Below are 25,177 nucleotides of genomic sequence, written 5' to 3' on the forward strand. Positions count from 1 at the left end.
AAACCGTGTCATTGACGCAGTCGTCGAAGATTTCTTCGACTCACAAATCTGCGTCATCAACGCCTTTGTCGAAGGATCCTTCGCATACATCGGTTGCATCGACGCCGTCTTTGACGCCACTGTCGACTCTGATAAAAGACAAATCTACAACTGTCACTACAGTAGAGTTGTCGAAAGCTTCGACTATGACGTCGAGGATGCCATCGACAATCTCGACGACTCTGAGTAGGATTCCGATCCTCTCGAGTGCATCGAGGTCCCTTTAAACTTTCTCGACGCCTTTTTCAGGATTGTCGAAGCCTTTGACTTCCACGTCGACAACCTCAACGTTTTCTCAGCCAGTGACAACCAATTTGGCTCCTTCTGCTCTAGAAATGGATTTTAAACCATATCCTAGGTCTGACTACTTTAGAGCCTTGTCCTCTATATATGAGGAAGGGGAGGATTCCGACCATGAGAGACCCTTTGGTTTACAAAGGACTACAATACCCATTCCAGAGGAATTAATCTCTCAGGAGAATAGGTTAAAAGACCTTCAGGACTCTCTACATGAGGCAAGTGGTTTAGATACTTCTCCAGAAGTAGAGTTGGCTAAACCAGACCCTGGAGAGCATGCTGAGACCCCTTATAGGCTTCTGATGGCCAGAATAATTGAATTCATGGGGTGGTCTACACCTACACCTTCTTTTCAGCAGGATGACCTTACTGATATTTTAGATAAAGGTCCACAGGAGGATCCTGTTGTACCTTTTCATACTGCTCTGCAAAGAAAAATGTCTGCAAATTGGGAAACTCCTGAAGTTATCCCTGCAGTAAATATAAAACTTTCTGCTAAATACAGGGTATCAGCTTCAGATACTGAATATCTGAGCAAGCATCCAACTCCAGAGAGTTTAGTTGTACAAGCAGCAACTTCATCTAACAGTAGGTCGGCATACTCTACTATTCCACAGGACAGGGATGATAAAAGATTTGATGCCATGTCAAAAAAAGTATTTCCGGCATGTAGCATGGCGCTTAAGTCTATCAACGCCACTTACACGCTAGCAAGATTCAGCCACACACTTTGGAAGTGTGCTACATCTGCGGCTGACTTTCTCCCAGAAGGAGAAGAAAGGGAAGCATTCTTAAACATCATCAGGGATGGAAAGGCTGCAATGTGCGAGTCCCTCCAAACAGGCATTGATTCTGCTGACAGCATCAGCAGGGCCATGGCGGCAAGTACCACAATCCACAGATTTGGTATTGCTCCAGATGTACAAGCCAGACTTCTGAACATGCCCTTTGACGGCACTTATTTATTTGGTAAGAAGGCTGATGACAGCCTTGAGAGATTACAAACATCCAAGGCAGCAGCAAAATCTCTTGGGGCTGCAATCCGGCAGGCTCCGAATCGCCCCTCAGGAGCTTCCTGGAAGGGTAGGTCCTTTTGCTTTTACTCCGCATTCGGAAAAGGCAGAGGACGGCCAGCTCAAAGGGGCCAGAAACGATTCACCCGTGGTGGACGATTCAAAGGTACAAAAGCCGCAGCAGCAGGTGCCACTTTACCTTCGGCATCTGCGTCAGCCGCTTCTAAACCCCTCTGAGGTCTCCCCTCACAAGACACCAGTAGGGGGCAGGTTAACTCAACATCTGGCAGAATGGCAGGCTATTACGTCAGATGCTTGGGCATTGGAGACAGTTGCCCAAGGTTACTGCCTGCCCTTCCTACACATTCCTCAGAGTCGTCCACCAGGAAACAACTCTTTGAAGTTTCCCGACCCGCTCCTTATGCAGGAGATTATAGACCTGCTAGAGAAGGAAAGCGTTGGTATTCCCCCTACTTCCTAGTACCAAAGAAGGACGGAGGACTGAGACCCATCTTGGACTTGCGAGAATTGAACAAATTCCTCAGGAAAGACAAGTTCAAGATGGTAACCCTTTCTCAGATCCTTCAGGGCCTCCAGCTTCAGGACTGGTTGGTATCTCTAGACCTTCAGGGTGCTTATTTCCATGTGCCAATCCATCTCAAACACAGGAAATACCTGAGGTTCGCAATCGGCAACACTCACTATCAATTTCGAGTGCTGCCATTTGGGCTGACCTCCACCAGAGGGTCTTTACCAAGCTAATGTCGGTAGTGGCTGCAAGTCTAAGGAGGGAAGGGATCTACGTCTACCCCTACCTGGACGATTGGTTGATCAGAGCAGTATCTTCGGAACAAGCTCAGATCCAGCTAGATTATGTCTGCCACTTCCTTCACAAGCTGGGCTTCTCCCTCAATTTAAAGAAGTCACAGGTGATATCATCATAGAGACTCCAGTTCATTGGAGCAGTCCTGGACACTTCCCTGGGAAAAGCCTCGCCACCAGAGGTGAGGGTTCAAGATATTCTACAGATGGTCACCAAGTTTCAAAATGCCCAACCTCTGCCAGTCTTCGACTTTTTGAGGTTGCTAGGCCTCATGGCATTCTGCATCTTCCTAGTGCCAGAGGCTCGCCTGAGAATGAGATCCCTCCAGTGGGCACTAAGAACCCAATGGTCGCAATTCTCAGGAAGAATATCAGATCTCCTTCAAGTCCCGGACAGAGTAGCTCGAGACCTTCAGTGGTGGGCCTGTCGGGAGAACATCTTGAAAGGAAAACAGTTTTGGCAACCATGGCCGGAGGTAACAGTAGTCACGGATGCCTCACTCACGGGGTGGGGAGCCCATGTCAATGACTTGACCATCAGCGGTCGTTGGTCTCCATTGGAGTCCAGACTACATATCAACCTGTTGGAGCTGAGAGCAATCAGACTAGCGCTGAAAGTTTTTCTGCCATCAGTACAGGGAAAGAATGTCCTGATAATGACGGACAACACAGTGGCCATGCACTACCTCAACAAAAGAGGAGGCGTAGGGTCACTGCCACTGTGCAAAGAGGCAATGCAGCTCTGGTTTTGGGCAATTCAAGGAGGAATCTCTCTATCGGCAGTTCACCTAGCCGGAGAGAAGAACTTGAAAGAGGACGCTCTGAGCAGGCAGAGTACAGTTTCCCACGAGTGGGAGCTAGCTCAGGAAGTCCTTCAAGAGATCTTCACCCTTTGGGGAACCCCTCAAGTGGATCTGTTCGCCACCAGCATCAACAGGAAGTACGATAAGTTTTGTTCAAGGGAATTTCCCCCAAGAGGAGCTCTAGGAGACACGTTCATAGTGGACTGGGAGTTTCCACTCCGGTACGCGTTTCCTCCAGTCCCTGTCATTCCTCAAATGATCAGGAGGTTGAGAAGATTCCGGAAAACCACGATCCTAATTGCCCCAGATTGGGCCAGGAGAATGTGGTACCCGGACCTTCTGGACATGTCTATCTGCCCTCCAATTCGTCTTCCGCAAAGAGAGGATCTTCTCTCACAGAAGGGAGGTCAGGTTCTCCATCCAGACATCAGAACCCTCAACCTTCACGCTTGGTTTCTGAAAGGTTGAGATACAAGGATTGGGATCTCCCGGATGACGTCATGGAGGTGTTGCTTTCAGCCAGAAGGCCAGCAACAAAAACTTTATACCGCTGCCGTTGGAACAAATTTTGCAGCTGGTGTAGAGAAAAGAATATTGAAGCCTTTTCATGCAATACACCAATGGTGTTATCGTTCTTGCTTTACCTAGCAAATTCAGGTCTTCAAATTGGTACGATCAAGGGCTATCTCGCAGCGCTGTCAATCTTTAAGCGTACTGCTGAGGAGCCTTCATATTTCAAATTACCCTTGGTAATCCAATTTCTGAAAGGGTTAACTAATGTTTATCCCCCAAAGCCTTTTCAAGTTCCATTGTGGGACCAAATCTAGTCTTAAAATTTCTGATGGGTACTCCTTTTGAACCACTGCATTCCTGTTCATTAAGATTTCTCACTCTTAAAACAGTCTTTCTAGTGGCTCTAACAACTGCCAGAAGAGTGAGCGAATTACAAGCTCTATCTTGCAAACCTCCTCATACAATCTTTCACAAAGACAAGGTTGTTTTACAAGTGAAGCCTAATTTTCTCCCAAAGGTGGTCTCTGAATTCCACATTACTCAGAAAATAACTTTACCTTCGTTCTATCCTCCTCCCCGTGCAGGAAAAGAGGAAGAAAGATTACACAGGCTGGATCCAAGGCGTGCCTTGAGTTTTTATATTAGCAGACTTGCTAGTATAAGGTAAGCAGACCAACTGTTTGTAGGATATGCAGGACACAAATTAGGATTGCCAATCACGAAACAGACCATTTCAAGGTGGATAATTTTAACCATTCTAGAATGCTATAAATTGCCTGGAAAAGAACCCCCTCAACATCTTAGGGCTCATTCAACCAGGGGTATCACAGCCTCTTCGGCTCTCCAAAGAGGGGTTCCAATTACAGACATATGTGCGGCTGCCACATGGTCGTCCGCACATACCTTTACCAAATTGTACACCCTGGATTCCTCCTCTAGCCAGGAGACAAGATTTGGGAAAGCTGTGTTGCAGTCTGTACATTCTTAAAGGGAAATATTTCATTTTTACTCCCACCTCCTCTTTACACTACTGCTATGGGAGTCTATCAAAGATAAAGAATACGTCGGAGGACACAATCCCTTCGAAGAACAAGTTATTTTCTTACCTGGTAACGTTCTTTCGATGGGATGTTCCTCCGACGTATTCCTTATTGGCCCTCACATCCATCCCCGCAGTAAAACGTCCCTTGTAGTTGCAGCTTACGCTCCTTCAAGGTTAATAACCAATTCATGCAAAGCAAATTTAAGCTTCAAAACGGAACTGATCAACGGACGCTGCGTGAGTCTACTTATACGCACGATGACGTCGGCGCCGATACAGAGGCTGTCGAGGGACACCGACTCGAGGGACGTCGACGCGCAGCGCCCTCTACTGAAAAACTTTCCGAGGCCTGCGAGCTGGAATGGGTAACATCAAGATAAGGAATACGTCGGAGGAACATCCATCGAAAGAACGTTACCAGGTAAGAAAGTAACTTGTTCTTCTAATGGATTGTGTCCACCCACGTATTCCATATCTCCATATGGATGTTTATTCCGGCAGGGCGTTCTGTGCGTCAATGCCTGTTGACTCGATGTCCCTCGAGGGCCCGTCTCAGTGTTGACGTCATCAATGGTATATAGCCTGCGCAGTGACCATTGGCTTTAGTTAAATTTTTCCACAAGAGCTATCGCTTCGGAAGATCGGCACGCTTCGGGTCCTTGTCAAGAAACCTTTAGTTTAGTGAAATGGCATCATCGTCGGCATCATCAACTCCGAGATCAGGGTTAAAAAAAAGTTCACGACTGTGGATCGAAAAAAATGTCCCTTATGAACCCCCATCGGGTGTGTCTGTGATTCCTAGGATCCACTCATTTAACATCGGAGTGTGGTCCTGCCTATCTATAACAGCAAAAGCCCTGGAAGAGGGTTGAGGGAAATTAGCTGCAGGTAGGTCTCATAAATCCCCTTAGACAACCCTGTTGAAAAAGCGATCCTCCGATGAGTCAAGAGATGACTCTCCTTGACGGAAGAAAGGTGAAAGGTCCCGATCAAACAGTGGCTCACACCACTCGTCATCATCCTCACGGTGGTCGGAGAAAAGGCACCACAGATCATCATTTTCGTTGTCGAGTTCCTCCCCGGAACGAGTCTTGTGCCTGACCAAATCGGCTTCATCAGCTGAGTGGGAGAGGTTCAGACTAAAAATGCTCAAAGTATTAGAGAATGTGGCCTCGACCCCCTCAAGAAAGATAAGAGCCATGCCCATGTCGACAAACACAACAAAAAGAAGGCAAGGGACACAACCTGTGCACCCTCTGGCCAGGGTGTCCAAGAAAAAACTCCTTGGGAGCCCTCTGAGGTTCCCTCGATTGGAGAAAAGACTCCTTCGAAGACAAAATCACTGACGCCATTGGTGCCGAAAGACCACAAGTCGATGCCTAAAAAAGCCTCGACGCAACAGCCGTCGAAGACGTCGACGCCATTATCGATACAAATAGCTAAACCCTCAAAGGATGTCGAGAAAACTTTAACCCCACTGCCTAAGAAAGACTTTTTTAAGTCTCTTTTCTCAATATATGAGGATGATGAGTCATCTTTCGATGAATCACGTCCCTTTGGGTTACAGTACGGGACACTTAATGTTCCAGAGGACTTAATTTCAGAGGACTCGAGAATAAAAGACCTTCATGAAACCCTGCAATCTGCAAGTGAATAGGACACTTCCCCAGAAATAGAGTTTGGCAGACCAGATCCCTTACAGACAACTAATGTCTAGGGTCGTAGAATATCTGGGATGGAAAAAACCTGCACCACTTTTTGAGCAGGATGACCTAACTGATATTTTAGATAAGGGACTCCAGGAGGAACCTATTCTTCCCTTCCATGTAGCTCTACAAAGGAGAGTTAATGCCAATTGGGAGACGCCAGAATTAATTCCAGCAGTGAACAAAAAACCGACAAGCAACTACAGGGTGTCAAGCAGTGACCCTTACTATCTGACAAAGCATCCAACTCCTGAAAAGTTGGTAGTTCAGGCTGCCACTTCTACATCCAAACAAAATGCATACCCAACTACCCCCCACCCTTGATGCTTTGGCTAGAACGTTTTTCTCTGCAGGGAGTATGGCCCTTAAATCGGCAAATGCCACGTGCAATGGCCTATTTCACTTTCACCTTATGGGATTGCATAACGATGGTGGCTGAACATATTTCCTAAAGGGGAAGAACGAGATGGCTTCTTAAACATTGTCAAGGATGGCAAAGATGCAAAGTGCGAATCTCTCCAGACTGGTCTCGACTCTGCTGACAGTATATGTATAGGGCTATGGCAGCTAGCACTGTAATGCATATATATGCCTGGTTGAGAAAGTCTGGTTTTGCTCTAGATGTGCAGTCTAAACTACTTAATATGCCCTTTTACGGCACACATTTATTTGGCAGCAAGGGTGACGAGAGCCTAGAGAAGCTGAAGACCTCCAAAGAAGCAGCCAAATCTCTTGGCGCTGCAATCAGGCAGCCACAACCATCTCGCCCGATTGGTACAGCTTGGAGAGGCAGGTCCTTTCGCTATTACTCCTCAGTTGGCAGAGGGCGAGCACTGTTGTATTAAAGAGGTCAGAGAAGAGTCCCCTGTGGTGGACGGGGAAGAGATTCTAAGAACGCCCAGGCATCGGCTGGTTTACCCTCAGCCGCTGCATCAGCCGCTTCAAAACATCTCTGATTGATTTATTTATTTATAAAGCGCTTTACACCAAGGCGCTGTACAATGGAACAACAGATTACAAAAAACCAATAACACTTAACAATGGGAGCAAAATTTACATCTTGAAACATTCAACAAAACAGTGCAAAGAGCAATTGACTGGGGGGGGTGGAAAGGGGAGAGGGAAGAGGTAGGGGAGGAGAGGGTGTTGGACAGGGCGAGGGAAAGTTGAAGAGGAAGGGAGAGGGGAGAGAGGAATCGGGTGATAGGGGAAGTTTTCAAGGGGGAGAATGGAGGAGGAGGGATTTAAGGGAAGTGCGAAATGAGGCGAAGGTCGTAGTAGAGCGGATTGTAAGAGGGAGTAAGTTCCAGTGCATAGGTGCAAGGAGTTGGAATGAGCGGAAATGGGAGGAAGCGCAGGGGGAAGGAGGAACAGTGAGGAGGAAACGGTCAGCGGAGCGAAGGGGGCGGGATGGGGAGTAGAAGGAGAGAAGGGAGGAGAGATAAGGAGGAGCAAGACCGTAGAGGGATTTGAAGACAAGGCAGAGAAAGTGGAATTTAAGCTGCGAGTGGAAAGGTAGCCAGCCAAGGTACGAGAGTGAGGAAGAGATGGAGTCACGGCGGAAAGGAGACAGAGGGTACGAACAGCTGAGTGGTATATGGATTTAAGTGGGGCAAGTTGAGAAGCGGGAAGTCCAAAGATTAGAGAAGAGCAGTAGAAAAGGCGGGAGAAGATGAGAGAGGAAATTAGGAGTTTGGTGCCGTGGAATGTGAGGGAGGAACAGATTTTGCGTATATTGTACAGGTGGTATCTGAGGCCTTAATGAACGAATGGCAGGTGTTACTTCAGATGCATGGGCATTGGAAACATTTTCCCAGGGTTACTGCGTTCCCTTTCTAAAAAGGTCTCAGGATCGTCCACCGGGGAACAGCTCTTTCAAAGTTCCAGATCCGCTCCTTATGCAGGAAATTTTGACTCTGCTAGAGAAAGGTGTTATAGAACCGGTACATGTAGTGGAGAGGAACAAGGGTTTGTACTCTACTTTATAATCCATAAGTAGGACAGAGGATTGAGACCCATCTTAGACTTAAGAGACTTGAACAAGTTCCTCAGGAAGGACAAGGTCAAGATGGTTGCAACTTTCTCAGATTCTTCGGCCCTCCAGCTTCAGGACTGGCTGGTTTAGTTGGACCTTCAGGATGCTTACTTTCATGTGCCAATCCATCACAGGCACAGAAAGAACCTGAGATTCACCTTTGGCGGTACTCATTATCAGTTTCGAGAGCTTCCATTTGGGCTGACCGCCCCAAGGGTTTTCACCAAGTTGATGGCAGCAGTTAGTCTCAGGAGAGGGGGGGGATTCATGTCTATCCCTATCTGGACGATTGCCTGATCAGGGCACTTTCTTCCCAACAGTCCCTGAAACATCTCAGCTCCACCTGTCACTACCTTCACAAACTGGGCTTCTCCCTCAAATTCAAGAAGTCCCACATAATACTATCTCAAAGGCTCCAATTAACCAAAGCTGTCCTAGACACTTCCCTAGGAAAAGCCTTGCCACCCGAGCTGAGGACTCTAAACATTTTGCAGATGGTCACCAAATACCCAGCGTCTTCCGGCCTTTTGTTTTTTTATGTTGCTTGGCCTCAAGCCATCCTGCATTTTCCTGGTGCCTGAGGCTCGCCTGAGAATGAGATCTCTCCAGTGGGTTCTCAGGACTCAATGGTCCCAATTCTCAGCCAGGACATCGGACCTTCTTCACGTTCCAAGCAGAGTAGCACAAGACCTTCTGTGGTGGACCTACCAGGAAAAAATTCTGAAGGGAGAACCTTTTTGGCAATGACGGTCAGGGATAATTGTAGTGATGGATACCTCACTCACGGGGTGGGGAGCCCACGCCAACGATCTGACAATCAGCGGTCATTGGTCTCCATCGGAGTCCAAACTACACTTCAATTTTTTGGAGGGCAATCAGACTAGCGCTGAAGGCCTTCCTGCCCTCTGTACGGGGAAAGAATGTCCTGATAATGACGTCCAACACAGTGGCATTGTACTACATCAACAAGAGAGGAGATGTAGGATCACTACCACTGTGTAGAGAGGCAATGCAGCTTTGGTTCTGGGCGATTGAAGAAGAAATCTCCTTGTCAGCAGTTCACCTAGCTGGAGAGAACGCAGCGGCGGACGCTCTGAGCAGGCAGAGCACAGTATGTCATGCACGGAAACTAGCTCAGGAAGTCCTCCTTGAGACCTTCGCCCTTTGGGGAATCCCTCAAATGGATCTGCTTGCGGCCAGTGTCAACCGGAAGTCAAGTGCGAACTGTACTGCTCCAGGGTATTTCTCCCAACAGGAGCTCTAGGGGACGCGTTTGTGGTGGACTGGGAGTTTCCCCTCATGTACCCGTTTTCTCCCGTCTCTGTTATTCCTCACGACATCAGGAGGTTGAGAAATTTCGAGAAAACCATGATCCTAATTGCTCTGGATTGGGCCAGGAGGACGTGGTACCCGGACCTTCTGGACATATCCATCTGCCCTACAATACTTCTTCCACAAAGAGAGGACCTTCTCTCACCAGAGGAGGGTCGGGTTCTCCATCCAGAGGTCAAGGCTCTCAACCTTCGCACATGGTTTCTGAGAGGTTGAGATATAAGGATTGGGACCTCCCAGATGACATAATCAAGATTTTGCTTCCGGCCAGAAGGCCAGCAACTAAATCCTTATATTGCTGCCGTTGGAGACAATTCTGCAGCCGGTGCAAGGATAAAAATGTGAACCCTTCTACATGCAGTACACCTATGGTGTTGTCATTCTTGTTACACCTGCCTAATCTGGGAGTCCACGTAGGTACAATTAAAGGGTATCTAGCAGCGCTATTTTCAAGTGCTCCTCTGAAGAGTTACCTTTCTTCAAGATTCCACTTGTTTTACAGTTCTTCAAAGGATTGACAAATATTTTTCCTCCAGTCCCTTTTCAAGTCCCGGTTTGGGATCTCAACCTAGTTCTGAAATTCCTAATGTGCGCTCCATTCGACCCTATTCTACATTTCCAGAATATCTAAATTAAGACGAGACAATAGACTTTTTGTTGGTTGCACGGGCCATAAGTTGGGTATGGCAGTCTCAAAACAAACTTTATCTAGGTGTATCATCCTAGGAATCTCTGAATGCCACAGATCAGCTGAAAGATCATCGTGAGGGTCTCAGAGCACATTCGACCAGGGGTATGGCTACTCCCTCTGCCTTACAGAGGGGAGTTCCAATTCAGGATATTTGTGCGGCTGCACCATGGTCCTCAGTCCACACTTTCACCAAGCATTATAGTCTGGACTCTTCCTCCGCCCTGGAAGGTGTTTTGGGAAGGCAGTGTTACATTCTGTACTCATAGACCAATAGGAAATCCTAAATTCTAATTTGAAACTGTACATTCTGACTCCCTCCTCCAGATGCAAATACTGCTTTGGGAGTCTATCATAAGATGAGGAATACGTGGGAGGACACAATCCATTCGAAGAACACATTACTTACCCGTGGTAACGTTCTTTCGACTGGACATTCCTCCCAAGTATTCCTCATCGGCCCTCCCAGCCTACCCTGCAGTAGAATGTCCATGTCATTGCAGTTTACGCTCTTCCAGGATGAATAGCTGTAGGACGATGGATAAACACGGAACTGAAGCCAACGGTCGCTGCGCGTGTTATAGACCATCGATGTCGTCGACACTGAGACAGAGGCCTTCGAGGTACACTGAGTCAACAGGCATCGACGTGCAGCACCCCCTGCTGGAAATCTTTGCCAAAGCTGAATATGGAAATACCATTATGTGAGGAATACGTAGGAGGAACATTCAGTCAAAAGAACGTTACCACAGGTAAGTAACTTGTTCATCTGTTTGTAAGGGTTGGTGTGAGAATATTTGACTAGATATTAGTGTGTATTTTAAAGGGCTAAAATAATTTTATGTTTGTACTTAACTGCCTAACTGGAATTATTGTGTTGCTCTGTGTGGGCTCATTGTAGCCCCAGATCACTGTCGCACCCCTCCTTAGACCAAGGCTTGCCACTCTGCTACCTTAACTTGTTTGGGTTTGCCTAAAATCTCAGTGTCTCCCTGTTCATCATAAAAGGGTGGCTTCCTAGACAACTCTTGCAAGGAGAACCAGGTTTATTCTCATAAAAAACAAGTACGCGATAGTACCGAACTCTGCTGCCATGGAGCGGAGCGCTCTGACAAAATCAGCATGAGCAACAGTATTGAAAGGTAAAAACCTTCACAACTGACGTACATCACATAGGTTACAAATCCAAGTAGCTGGTTGTTGTGACCCTATACATAGGCTGCCTGCTCCATAGGGGATGCCAGGCCATTGGCCCCAGCTTTGTATGCTCATCTTCTTCCACTTAGGGTTCTTCTTCGTACGCCATCAAGCACGAAGCTCCTTTCTGGCAATTACTAACACAATTCAGCACATCCCCTAGTTGTGGCCTAATATGCACCTGGTAATGCAGACATGGGCGCAAAGGCTACTTTCAAGGTCACGATGCTTGGTCCCAGGCGTGTCGGCACTTTTCCAATTCTCCCACCACAACCTTAAATGTGTTAGTTTCCCTCCCTGGCACCTCGCAGCACAAATCACAGGGACCCCAGGTGGGGTCAACTCTGCTTTCTGCTGTGATGCTTCTGATGCGTTGGCACACTAGCAGTTTTATTGTCGGTGGTCTGGGGTTGACTGTACACTGGAATGCTGGGGTTTTGGAGCAATGGTATCCAACCACTATAACTTCGAATTTGGACTAGTGAAGGTCGAAGGCCCTCTCCCTCCTTTCCGTGGGATAACACTGTGAGAGAGCGCTCTCAACCCCCTGCAAGGGCAGGGCACATTCCTTCTGGGATACGTGTAATACCAGTGTGAAACAGTGAGAGGTTTATGAATCTCCAAGGATTTGGTCTTCTACTTGAATGCCTGTGGCACAACCCAGCCCTGCATGTATGCACTAATTTCTATGTTTTGGGCCTGATCCTAATATCCTTTCTGCAGCGCAGTGCTAGGCCTCAATTTCAAAATGGCTGCTGATTTCTAAACTGGCGTCTCCCTACCAGCGTGATCTATACCGAAACATATGATGATCTAACTCTAATTCTGTTATATTGACACCTCCCTCCCCCCATAACATTTGTGAACTCTTACAATGCGCTCTTGTTCCTCTGCCTTATCCGAAACCTCTTGGGGACCTGGGTTGATCATCCCCGTCCCCCAACAATCCCCCCTTTTGTGAAATCTACTTTAACGAACTCCCACGCCAACCTTTGTTTATGCTCTTTCTCCATCTTTTCCCTCTCCAATCTCTCAGCTTCATCATTTGGCCATGTTCCCTTCTTTAGCACCCAGGCTTTGCATACCACTCGCAAACGTTCTCCTGCTTGTGCATACTGCTCTGGGGTACAAGTGAGATAAATGCATCCCCCATCTGCTGCAAGATCTTCCAAATACTCGTCATAATTTTCGGGGTCTGGTGGGGGAATAGTGAGTGCTTGGGGGGGTGAAGGCATTGCTCTAACTTAACCATGTGGGATGTATTAGGGTAATCTGTTTGTACCTGGATGTCTTTTGTACCGCAAGATGCGCTATGTGCCCCAATCGAACCCACCATCATTGCACTACTAAGCATTGCCTTGGCACAGCATCGAAGCCCCATCTGGTATGTACAGAAGATCACCAAAACGGCCACCATTCACTGATCTTCACGATCGCGCCCCTCCATGATGGTGCCCATGAGAAAGGGTAATCGAACTGGATGCAGGCCCCTATTTGCATGTGGGTGCGAGAGTGTGCAGGGGCCTCTATTATGTGTGTAAGAGACCCGTTGGCGGCGTCACTTATTGGTATGCATCAGGGATGTCATTTAGGGGTCGCCAGAGGTCTCCCTGCAACCTCTGAGGTCTCCCTGCGACCTCTGTGGTCACCCTTGCGACCTCTAGAAAAAAAAAGGAAAAAAAGGGGTTTTTTTTTTGTTGTAATGCAAGCTCATGGGCTGTGGCCAGCACCATGTGGCTCTTTAGTTCTGGAGTGGCTGGCTTTCTTGTTAAAGCCCCTTAAAGAAAAGAAGAAAAAGAAGAAAAGGAGTGACATAAGTCTAACACTTTCAGCACTGACCCTTAATAAGAAAGATTAGGAATACCAAATAATGTGTCTTTCTGGAATTTTGTACAATAATTGCTAGACTCATACACACTGATCTTAACAATACATATGGCGATCCATTCTTGTATGAAGAATGAAATGTACATCACATGATAGTGGTATCGTAACCATATTTTTTGTAGTGTACAATGCTATGGGATAGCACTTCCTGTTTTGTCAACGGGTGAAACAGAAAGGTCACGTTCCATCGCATCCCGCGGTTTCACTTCGGGGCGGGGCAAATGACATCACTTCCTGTGATGTCACCAGGGGGTCAAAGGTCATGTGATGTCATTTCCGCTACCCCTGGTATTTTGATGAAATGACGTCCCTGGTATGCTTGTACAAAATGAAACCCCTGCCTTCCATCACTTTAAGCAAGTCCAGCACATAGCGATTCTGCAACATCATCAACCTGATCGCTCGCATCTCCATCTTTATGGCATTCAATCCTTATTCAGTGTCATTTGCCCACTGTATCACCTCCCAGCGGAATATTTGAAGCCACTTGGCATTGGCAGTTGCTGGTACTCCTGGCAGTAACAGTGATGCGAAAAAAAGTCTCCTCTTTGCTATACCGTCTTTATTGGTCTGGTATCTCAGCAGTTGGATCTCCGCTTTCTCTGCAGTTTTTCTTTCTTTCCCTTCTCTCGCAGAATACAGAATATGGGTCGCTGCGGCGGAATTGTGGTAGCGAAATCTGACATTTGTGCTGTCGTTGGGGGGGGGGGGGACAACCCACCTGGTCCTACTATCAAGTGCTCTTTGGTGACCACAAGGAGAGTGGAGTGTAATGAGGCCAGTGAGCAGGTACCCCTTTATATTGGCGGATGGTGCAGAAACCCCTGCTGGCCGCAGACCCAGTAATTGTACATCACGGCCGCTGTCCTTTTCTTGAGGTCTGGGATGTATAATGTCTTGTTGCATTTGTTGTTGGCCCCTTCAAAGATGCTTCCTTCTTTGTAAAAACACAGTTCATATTCTCCTTGCTTCTGCACTTTCACTGGTTTTTCCATCGCCTCAATCCATGTGGGTTTTGCCACATGCTCATTCCAAAAGTCTCTGCATACTGCATTCACCTTTGGGATGACTTCTTCTCCAAATCCCATGAGGCCTCCCGCCATGCAGCTCATTGTAGTCTCTTGGCATCTGTTTGCCACAAAGTCTACACCTTCCAGCTTTATCTATGGTCTTTGTAAACACTGTGGGCTTTTTGGATTCCGGGTACATTGGTCTTCTTCACAATCCATCAGGACGAGTTGTGTGCTATGTGCTGTGAGAAACCAGAGGGTGTCTCACGGACTAGTCCCCGAGGATCTGTCATCCATGTGGCCAGGATACGGCCATCGCTTTTGGATCCAGTTCCCGGGGGTGGACCAGTGCAGGAGAATCTAAGGTGAGGGGTCCTCGGGGAGTGGGACACCTGATGGTGAGATGCGGTATCCCTTTTCCTCTAACACCTTCAACCCCTCCTACCAGGTAGGATACCAGGGGACTTTAATCTCCCGCCCTCCTTCGCTACACGAACAATGCTACACAAACAGCCCACTCTGGGAGAAAACAGACTAGTACCCAATCAATGTACCTGACCTGTACCGCTACCATGGTCAGGCAGAGTCAGGCAATTACCTTTGCCGACACACACATGACTTCATTTGAACTTCCCCACACGGATTAAAGGCGGCGCACAAGAGCACACTCTGAGCGAGGCAAAGCAAACGAAGGAGCAGTTCTTCCCAGGCAGCAACTGAGCAGATGGAGAGAGTCAGCAGACCGAGAAAGGAGAACAAGGAAGGAGATACCCTGGACCTTTTCGACGAGTGATCGTTATACTCCTAGGAACTTATAAGCAGCACGTGTAAGGCCAAGAAGGGAAACCAAAGAATCCTGTATTGTGTGTTTGAGATATCCGGGGCCCTCCTGCATGACTGGCCGAGTCGGGAGGAGCAGCAGCCGCTGTGGTATCGTCCTTGGCACCAAGATCAAAGCCGCAAGCAGAAAATAAACACAGCCGGTGAGTTGAAGGAAACCATACAAGGGCGTTCTGTGTTGAAGCAAAGGTTGCTAGTGGCAACATTGTTACACGAAAGTGCGAACGTTGAAACGTTTGATGAAAGACGCTGGTAAAGGCCAGACGGTTGATGACTTGTTTGAACATTTACGTGAACTAAAATACAAGATATCAGAGTGGTCTGGCACCGCATGTGTGCCCAAGGTCTCTGACTGATATATCCCACAAAGAAGTGGCAAAAGGAACTGTAATATATGAATGTGGAAACGAAGAATAGAAATTAAGTATGAATCAAAGTGGTTCTGCAAGGGTACAAGTAAAATCCATCGAACAGTCGAAAGTATTCGGTTATGAAAAAAAGGAGAAAGTGAGAATGCAAGGTCTGAGTCAGATCGAGGGGGGAACTATTGTGAATATATCGAACCGTGAAATAAGGAGAAAGGGAGAATGCAAGGTCTGAGCCCGATCGAGGAAACCTATTGTGAATTTGTGTATATAAAAAAAGGATCTGAGCCCGGCTGAGGGAGACCCAGGGTGAACAGTGCACTAGAGACTTTGTAAGTGTGAGACTCCTGAAGAGAAATGAACTTTGATATTGTATTTTGTATCCAAAGCATTCTATGAATGAGAGAATTTTTAACGGAAAGAGACTTTGTTGCAGAAGGCCGTGGTTTATTTCCTGATAAGCATGCTCGTGCTGGAGAATCCAGAGGCTGTGCTAAGCTTGAGTGTGGCACCTTGCCCCATGTTAAAAACGTGGTGAAAGGAAGCTAATTGTCCAGCTGTCCTGACATATTGTTTCTTGAACACTCTTTCTTTTACATACAACATTTTCCCACAACATTTGTTTTTAGCTGTAAGGATTGGCAATAGTTTTTATTTAATATAGGCCCTTTTATTTTGACAGAGACTCCACTAGGACTGCGTTATTATCGTTGATGGTCGTAGTTTGCTCTCATCCTTAGATTTAGAGTTAGATAGGCATTCAACCAACCCATTGAAGTTCAATAAACACCCTTGAACTGTGATCACTTGTGTCTGTCTTCACTGTTTGATACCATGCCTTCCTTACAGTGCCTGGAAAGTATTTAACAGTCTGCATAATGTAAAATGGAATGAAAAGGAATTGTTTTTGTATAGTTCGCCCAAGGGCATCTTGGCGCTCTCTACAGAGCAGTGAAGAAATAGCCTAGAAAAGAAAGGGAGACAGAGGTCCAGAATTCCAGAGAACTGCTGCAGCCACTGGCAAAGAGAGACCACCAATGCGGCTGTACCTGACCGAAGGAACAGTCAGCAAACAAGCGTTAGCTGGCCGCAGAGCTTGGCTCAGGATGTAAGACGACAATTTTGCCATGAGTTTTTCCACCCCCTGGCCATAGAAAGCTCGATAGACCAACCAAAGGGCCTTCAACTGAATACATTTGGCAACTGCCAGCCAATGAAGTTTGGTGAGAACGGGGTAAATGTGGCAGCCACGAGGGGTAGAGGTCACCAGTCGCGCAGCAGCATTCTGGGGGACTTGCAGGTGAGGAAGTATATAAGCAGGTTGGCCAGAAGGCCAGCGTCGAAAAAGAAGGCAGCAGCTGGAGGACGCACCACCAGAACCTCGGTTCAGCTTGAGCCAGTTGGAATGTATCTACTCTCCCACAGCCCCCAGACAGGCACGGAATTTGGCAGCTGACTCAGGACTGGAGAGATCCAGGCGAACCAGGATCTGCGTTTAGTCAGGATAAGAATAACAGAGGAAGCCGTGAGAGAATATCAGTTTGGTCATAGGCTGAATATGACTGCAGAGATGGCGGACCCCTGGGGGACCCAACAGGATATAGCCATAGCCACGGAGTAGAAAGGGGGGAGTGATAGAAATTGGCAACAGTTGGAGAGAAAGGAAGAAAAGCAATCAAGAACACTGCCTGCAAGGCCTTTCCCTGCCATCCAGGACTACATTATCAATGGTATCATAGGCGGCTGGCAGGTCCAATAAAATCGGAGCACTGACCCTCCTCCATCATGAGTCTGTGCCAGGTCGTCCATGACAAAGACCAGGACACTCTAGTCCCCGCGCCATGGGCAGAAACCCGACTGAAGGATGCAAGAAGGGAGATTCCTCAAGAAAAGTAGAGAGTAGAGGACAGACCAAAGATTCAAGAAGTTTCATCAGGAAAGGTAAAAGTGAGATAGGACGGAAATTAGCAGGGATCAGAGGATCCAGCGGGGGTTTCTTTAACAGTGGGATCACAGTGGCCATTTTAAGGGAGGTCAGAATGGCTCCCACAGAGAGAGATGAATTAACTGTTTCCGTCAATGAGTGATCAAAGTAGGGAAGGATATCTTTAATGAGATGACGCCGAATAGGATCAAGGGGGGAATGATGACTTAAGCTTAGTCACAGCAGGGGTCACCTCCGAAACTGAAAAAGTTGGAAACACAGACTAAGAAGCGCCTTGCAGAAGCCCAGATGGCCCAAGGAAGGAAGATAGGCAATGGCAATATTCGATCGAGTAGAGCTGATTTTATTCATAGAAAATGTGGATATGCAATTACAGAGGATCTGAGAGGAGGGAACAGGGACCGGTGAAGTAGTGGAAAGATTACAAACCACTTTGAACAGCTCCTTGGAATGATTCACAGAGGTTTCAATAAGATATGCAAAGTGGACACGTTTAGCACGTGAAAAAGCAAGGTAATACTGGGAGGTGACCAGGGACAAGCCAACCTTTTCCCTGGGAGTATAGGAACGCCTCTACTGTCGCTCCATCTGCCTACATTGTAGGCGAAGGGCACGCAGTTCATCTGTGAACCACTGCTGAAAGGGTAGGGAAGATAGCCTAGATGTCTTAAGTGGAGCAAGGCTGTCTGCTACTGCGGTCAGAGTACTAGCTAAAGAGATCCCCGGGGGCAGCTGTGAAAGTCGAGCCAGTACAAGACAGGTAATATCAGATTGAGATTCTGAACGCCATCCATGCCGCTGGACTGGTTTGGCTGGTGGGGCAGCTGTCGGGCCCTTAACACCCCAGGTCAAGGGAACAACAAAATGGTCAGACCACAGGATTTGAAAGGCCGCAAAAGGAGTGACCTCGGCATCTGATGAGAAGATCAGGTCCAGAGTATTACTTAAAGAAGTGGGTCTGTTCATGAACCTGTTGGGAGAGGGAGAGTTCTTTCATAGAGGATAGAAAGTCTTGAACCTTTAAGTTCTCCACCTCATTGATCTTAAGAGTAAAGTCACCTAATGCTTTGTAGGCGTCATTTCTGTTCAGTTGCCTTCTAAAACGTTTAAATGTACTTGAATTTGCAATATCATCACAAAATATTTTAGGGAATAATAATGACATGGCAAGACATGTCATATATCATATATCATATCCTATCATACCCAGAAAAGAAGCGCATGTCTCAAGCGTAGGTCTCTGGCAAAATCAAGAAAGGCATCCAGAAATGGAGCATCACGGCCTGGAGGGCGATAGACCACCAGTAAGTGAACACAAAATTTGGAGGGAAAGGATAAGCGTATTAGCATAGTTTCCATATTAACATGACTGATGACAACAACAGTACCAGCATAGCAGGACTTAAAAATAACAGCAATGCCCCCTCCCTCTTTGGGGGAGGCCAGTCTGAGTGGCAAATTTTACAATCAGGAGTCAGTAAGTGCCCAAGAACAGAAGCTGATGTATCATCAAGCCAAGTCTCTGTAATGCACTCGAAATCCGGAGAGTAATCATCAATCAGGCCATGACAGTGTGCACAGTGTGCTACCACTGAACACATGTTCAGAAGTAGGTAGTTCAATGAGGCTGAATGGAAGCCTCCCAAGCTGTGGGACTCACCCTGACTGCTGAAACCCATTGGAAAGATTGTCAATGGTGGCGCAAGCTTCACTAGCTGCCTGCAAGTGAAGCACTGCAATGTTGGTGCTGCAGGCAGGATCCACAGCGGTCTGCCCGCCAGGCCGATCGAGGCCCGGACGGGCACAGACGGGCTTTACTTTGGCAGGCAAGGTGCAAGCCCACTGTGCCTGTCTGCTGTGTCTTCGGCCAGCCTACTGTGTACCTATACATGTGTTATTGGGCCACTCCCACAGGAGCCAGGTTAGCAGCCACTGAAGAGAGACTGCTGCCTGGTGTGTGCAGGCAAGAAATGAAGGAAAGACTGACTGCCGGATCGAGCTCTGGGGTAAAGTGAAGATGGACCAGACATTGGGTCTCTAAGAGTCGAACCTCTTGTGGCATTAATACCTTGGGGGGCCCCCGGCGTATGCCGTATCAAGAAAAAACTGTAGCAACTCCCATTAACCCTTTTTTCCCCACCAAGCTCATGTCTGTGTACCAGCTATTACTCAATTCTGGATGGTGCACATCCTCTATTAAATCCAAACCTAATCCTTTGTACTCGTCATACTTATTTCTCTTCAGTTGCCTTCTAAAACGTTTAAATGTACTTGAATTTGCAATATCATCACAAAATACTTTAGGGAATAATAATGACATGGCAAGTTTAGTAAGATTTGAGTGGCATTCATATTAATAACAGATGTTATTTTTCCCCATCACCCTATTCATTGATGACATAATGACATTCAGTGATAATGAAAGATGGGCATTCAGAGGTGAGGTATTGGCATTTAGTGATGATGAAATATTGGCATTTTCCTGTCCCCCCTTTTTCTATGCCCTCCCCATATAAAACTAAATCCCAAATATATTCCTAATCCAACCATCGACAAAATGAACAGTCCAACTACACAATGCATAACACAACCATAGAGAGAAGAAAACGCAATTGTGACATAGCGCTCACAAGTAGGAGGCTGTGAGCAGGCATCAAACACATTTGTATGCATCTGTATTTTCATCATAACAAGAGTGCGGAAAAAGATAGTAGGAGGAAGATGGAAGAAAATGAAGGGAGGGAAAATGTACAGGGGAATAAAGTGCAAATTGTGTATTGCAGCATTGAGATAGTAATGGTATATACGAAAAGCATAAACACAATAAGAGTAATACAGTAAAAATACACTGTTATAAGTAGTACTGTAATATGAATGTCCTATCACTGGTTATATACACATGCACACCTATGTCTATTGTATCGACATGTCAGTTTTTATCACAGTTTTCACACCTCTAATTCTTGTCCAGGGGGTGCGGTACGGTATCGGGGCGCCTTTGGGAAGTCCAAAAGGTGTATCCAATACCGCAGCTCCTTAACCTTTACCGCAAGAGGAGTGGCATAGACAACAGTGAATGGACCGTTGTATCTAGGCTCACTCCATTTGTGGATATTTCTAATGAAAATGTGGTCTCCCGGGAACAGCTGGAGTGGTGGTGATGTCACTGAGGTAGATGCAGTGCTGGTTGTATCTTCCCACCGCGGTTGTGCTATCTGTTGAGAGATACATTTTATGGCTTCTGTTAAGGTAGAAAGATAATCTCTGAACTCATCCTCTAGAACGGACGCAGTCCCGTGACCATCCAAGGCTTTTCTGATAGAAGATGGGGGCATGTGCTTTTGCTATCCTGTTACCACTTCATGAGACGATAGATAGTGATCCTTGCAGAGCTGCGTGTGCATACTGAAGAACACAAAGGGCAAACAATGCATCCAATTTTTCTTCAGCTTTGTGCATCATTTTGAAAGTGTACTCTTTAATAGACCATTAATCTATTCTACAACCATGTTGGCTTGGGGGTGATAAATTGTGCACATCCAATGCTTTATGCCCAATAATGCGGTCCCTTCCTTGAAAAGCTAATTAAAGAAATGGGTGCCATTATCTTGCCGCAAGACATCGCAAACACCCCACCGAGGGAACCGCTCCCTCACTCAAAATGTGGCTGCACTTTTAGCATCGGGATGTTTTCCCCAGGGTCAACCTCGACCCAGCGTGAAAAGGGACATACCGCAACGATTAAATACCTTGACCCATTACACCGCTCTCCCATGTCTGCATAGTCGATGTGGAGTTCTCTGAATGGCCCAGTAGGGTGGGGCAAAGTGCCTTATATTGTCCTTATTGTTCTTAGGGTGTCGCCAGTGCTGTATGTCTGGCAGGTGATAGTTTATCACTATATTAGAAAGAACCTCCTCATGATTGAGAACAAACCAGGCCTCCTCCTGTATGTCTGCAGCAGTGCGTTTTGACAAATGTGCTGGATTGTGCAATTGGTCGAAAGAGATTCTCAGCAGACCGTGTGGCATAACAACTTTGCTTGTGCTGACTTGCCGCCATAACAAATCTGTAGAGGACTGTGTACACCATCTCTTTCTCCACAACTCTTTCTCCTCTTGTGGTGTCTGTGTTTGTAATTTAATTATCTGAGCTATTAGGAGGGAAATGTACAGGGCTGGCAACCGCTCCTGTCTGTGTGTTACCGAATACTCTGAAATAAAAGATACAGGAAGAAACACAGTTAGTTTGGCATTGCCGAGGGAAACTGCATCTGTGTAATTGGTATGGGCGGTGCATTTAACCATCGCTGTCACAGAGGGCTAGGAAAGTGTTCGATCAATTTATTCAGTAATGCTGCATGTTGGACTGGGGTCGCGTCAGCTCCTGAACCCTCTCCTTTTCCATCATGCTAACCCTGAATGCACCAGTGTGGTAACATAGGCAGAGTCAGAATAGTCAGTCACTCAGCACCCTTGAGACACGAGAAGTGCTTCAAGAAGCGCTATAAGCTCTGCTTCTCGAGCAGAAAAGTGCATTGGTAATCTTTTTTGCACCACCACCTCATACTCTCCATCCACTAGGCAGACCACTGCTGCACCCGTCTGTCTCAGGCTTGTCCCCTGGTCAATAGTTGTTGACCCGTCAACGAAAAGGACTCCCACCATATTGAGCGCGCTATCTTTGGCTTTCGGTATGTCCTCCTCCTCCACAAATGTTACGTAATCATACCTTGCAAGGTCTTCTTCAGTACACAATTCTGTTAAAAGGTTAGCAGGGTTTACTGTCTTGCAGCTCAGTATGTGGATGGTTGGGCTGGACAAAATGAACTCATATGCGGATGCCTGCTGAGTGGTCAACGTTGATTTAGACCGCTCCAGAGTGGCGAACACTGCATGCTCCGCATACAATGTTATGGAGCACCCCATTGTAATAGTGGAGCTCTTCGCAATCGCAAATGCAGCGCCGGCAAGTCCCTGCTCGCAAGGGAACTGACCCTGTATCACTGAACCCAACACTTTGCTGTAATAGGCCAATGGCTTGGAAATGACCTCTTTCAATTCATTAAAGCTACTGAGCAGGTCCTCTGTCCAAACAATCTGTTTGTAAGTCATTTGTGCCTCTTTAAGGCCTTGCAACAAAGGCCTGGTGCAGAAGTTCCTTGGGTTGTGCAATTACTGTAGAGCATGGTCCTAGATTATGCAGCATGCACCAGGTTAGGATATGTACTGATACCTGGGAACGTGAAAGGGTTACCTCCCAGCGCACGCACCCCCGATAAGGGGCCACTGTCCCATTCGGGGCGGCATTACTTCCAGGTATTTGACCACTGTATGATTGGTTTGGTGGCACTGCTTGGGCTGGGGCGCTAGAAGGGGCAGGCATCTGTGCCTATGGGGGCTGTGGTGGTAGCTGTGTATGTATGCATGGTGTATTTTGTATGGGATGGTGGGCATCGAGGATGCAGGAAAGTGTTGCTGTTGTTGTACTGGGCATGCGGGGGTGTATGGATTGTATCCCGCTCCCATTCTGCTTCTACATTCCCTCGCAAAATGACCCGACTTCCCGCATCCCTAGCACTGCACTGGTCCTGCTCCCCCTCTTCGCCCCACTCCTCCGAATCCACCCCTGGCTTGCCTGGCCAGAACACTGCTATTCTTGCATCCGTTTGTGCTGCTTCCTGCTCTGCGGAATCTGTTTGTGTCACTGCTGATACCGCACCTTCAACTGCTATTTTATCTAATTATTTCTGTACCAGTTTTGCTTCCACAGCCTGCAGCCTTGGTGCTGTTTCCTTTTCTCTCTTTTATTCGTTTACAATGATGTATAATTATAGTCTGTATTTCGGCCCATCATTTCGCTTCTGCACCTACAATCTTATCGACAGCTTTCTGCACTTCCTTTGGTAATCCCATTTTGATAAAAAAGCAGAACTGATCGGTCCCACTGGTCCCCCATCTCGGCCCTCCACATCTCCTGTATCTTCAAAATGTACTGAGCAGGGTTATCATCATCCCCCATCGTGTACTGCATTATGGACTGCAAGTCCGGCATGTTGGGGAACACCCCATTCAGTGCGTCTCACACCTGCACTCTGATATTATTAAAGGCTGCCTCATCGTGTGTGTCATCAACTACTTTCAATCCCGGATATCCAGCCTTAACCCAAACATTTCCCTCCTGATCTACAATTGCTACAAGAAAACATTTTATCCCTCCCACCGCTAACGGTATTCCCACTGTTTGTTTTTCAAAAGCGTATATCCACCTCCCAACTTCCGCGGTGAGGGGCAGGAGTGCTTTAATCAGGTTGTTCTTATCCATCTGAGCCTAGGGCACATACTGCACCCTCCCTGGGTCTTTATGCAGTAATGGCAACTGCATGCCCATTCCCCTTCTTCCCTTCCTGCTGTCACTTCCCTTTTTCCTAGCCACTGCTGCCTGCCCAAACCTGTTTCTCAACTGCGGACCCCAGAAGCTCTCTACCCGTGGGGTACCTGCCGGCTCCGCCTCCTCATCCAATTCATCCATCGTGTCCTACTCCTCCTCCCTTGCAACTCTGTTAGTATCGCTGTCCGACTGTACTGTCCCATAACCTACACTCCCCGCTCCTTGTTCGTCACTCCTCTCCTTCCTTCTCAATAAGTAAATCCTTAATTGCAGTGCTATCTAGTATGAACAAAATATCTCTGGTCCTCCACTCATCTAGTCCACGCCCCGGTTTACTCCCTTCTTTGCAGAGAGCCCTCAGCCACACCAATTCCGCTTGCACGGCCTGTAAAGCTTCTTCTAATTCCTTCTGCGGTGGTGATATTGATGAGGTGGGGCTGTGGCGGGCGAAGGCACGAATGTTGGGTCTGTATACCCTGTAGTGGGAAGAGTTGGATAAATCCCTATTCGAGCAGGGGTGACTGTGTTGCCTCTGGTGCTGTTTGAGTAACTACACTCTGGGCTGGGATGCTATCACACTGGGACTTGCACTCATCGTTATCAGCTATGTCCTCCACCATTTTCCACAATTCTAGGATCTCTTTTCTCCTTTGAAGTTACTTGCCCTTGTATTTAGCAGCCAAAAACGTGTACATGTGTTCCAATATCCACCTATTATTCGGAATAGGACGAAATGACCAACTATAAATCACCAACCTTACAAAAAGTAATAAAAAGCATTGATCCAAAAGTTCTAACTACTGAAAGTGCGACCTACCTTTTTTTCTTCTTTTCCTTCTTTTTCTTACATTTTTTTCTTTTTTTCCTCCTTTTTCTTGCATTTTTTTCTTCTTTTCTTAGGTTATCTTTTTCTCAGTTTTCTTCTTTCTATTTAAATAAGGTATATTTGTAATTAATACATCACACATTTTTTTCATTGCATATAATATTTTACTCAACTGTTTAACTTTTTCAACATTTAATTTAATATTCTATGGCAATAGAGTAAATATAATGTACTAGTTCATTGAACTGTATAACTTTTAAAGCAGTAAATGTAATAGTTTATTGTTGGTCACTAGATGGCATTAGAGGCTGTTAGATTTGACCTTTCTGTAATTTTTCTCCTGTGATATTTCCAGTTCTCCAGCATGGGGTCTGGCATGGATTCACATGCTCATGAATATTCCCCGTCGTCAGGCCGGGAATCCTCG

The 25,177-nt window shown here is 46.8% G+C and overlaps 1 protein-coding gene across 3 annotated transcripts in view; it reads left to right on the forward strand.

Moving 5' to 3' along the window:
* The window catches only part of LOC138580266 (WD repeat-containing protein 5 homolog), a 943,811-nt gene that overhangs the window by 815,117 nt on the left and 103,517 nt on the right, over positions 1–25,177 (forward strand). The gene's annotated exons all lie outside the window — the stretch shown is intronic.

Source organism: Ambystoma mexicanum, chromosome 3p (genome assembly GCF_040938575.1).
Source record: "Ambystoma mexicanum isolate Mex_15411 chromosome 3p, UKY_AmexF1_1, whole genome shotgun sequence".
NCBI lineage: Eukaryota > Metazoa > Chordata > Amphibia > Caudata > Ambystomatidae > Ambystoma > Ambystoma mexicanum.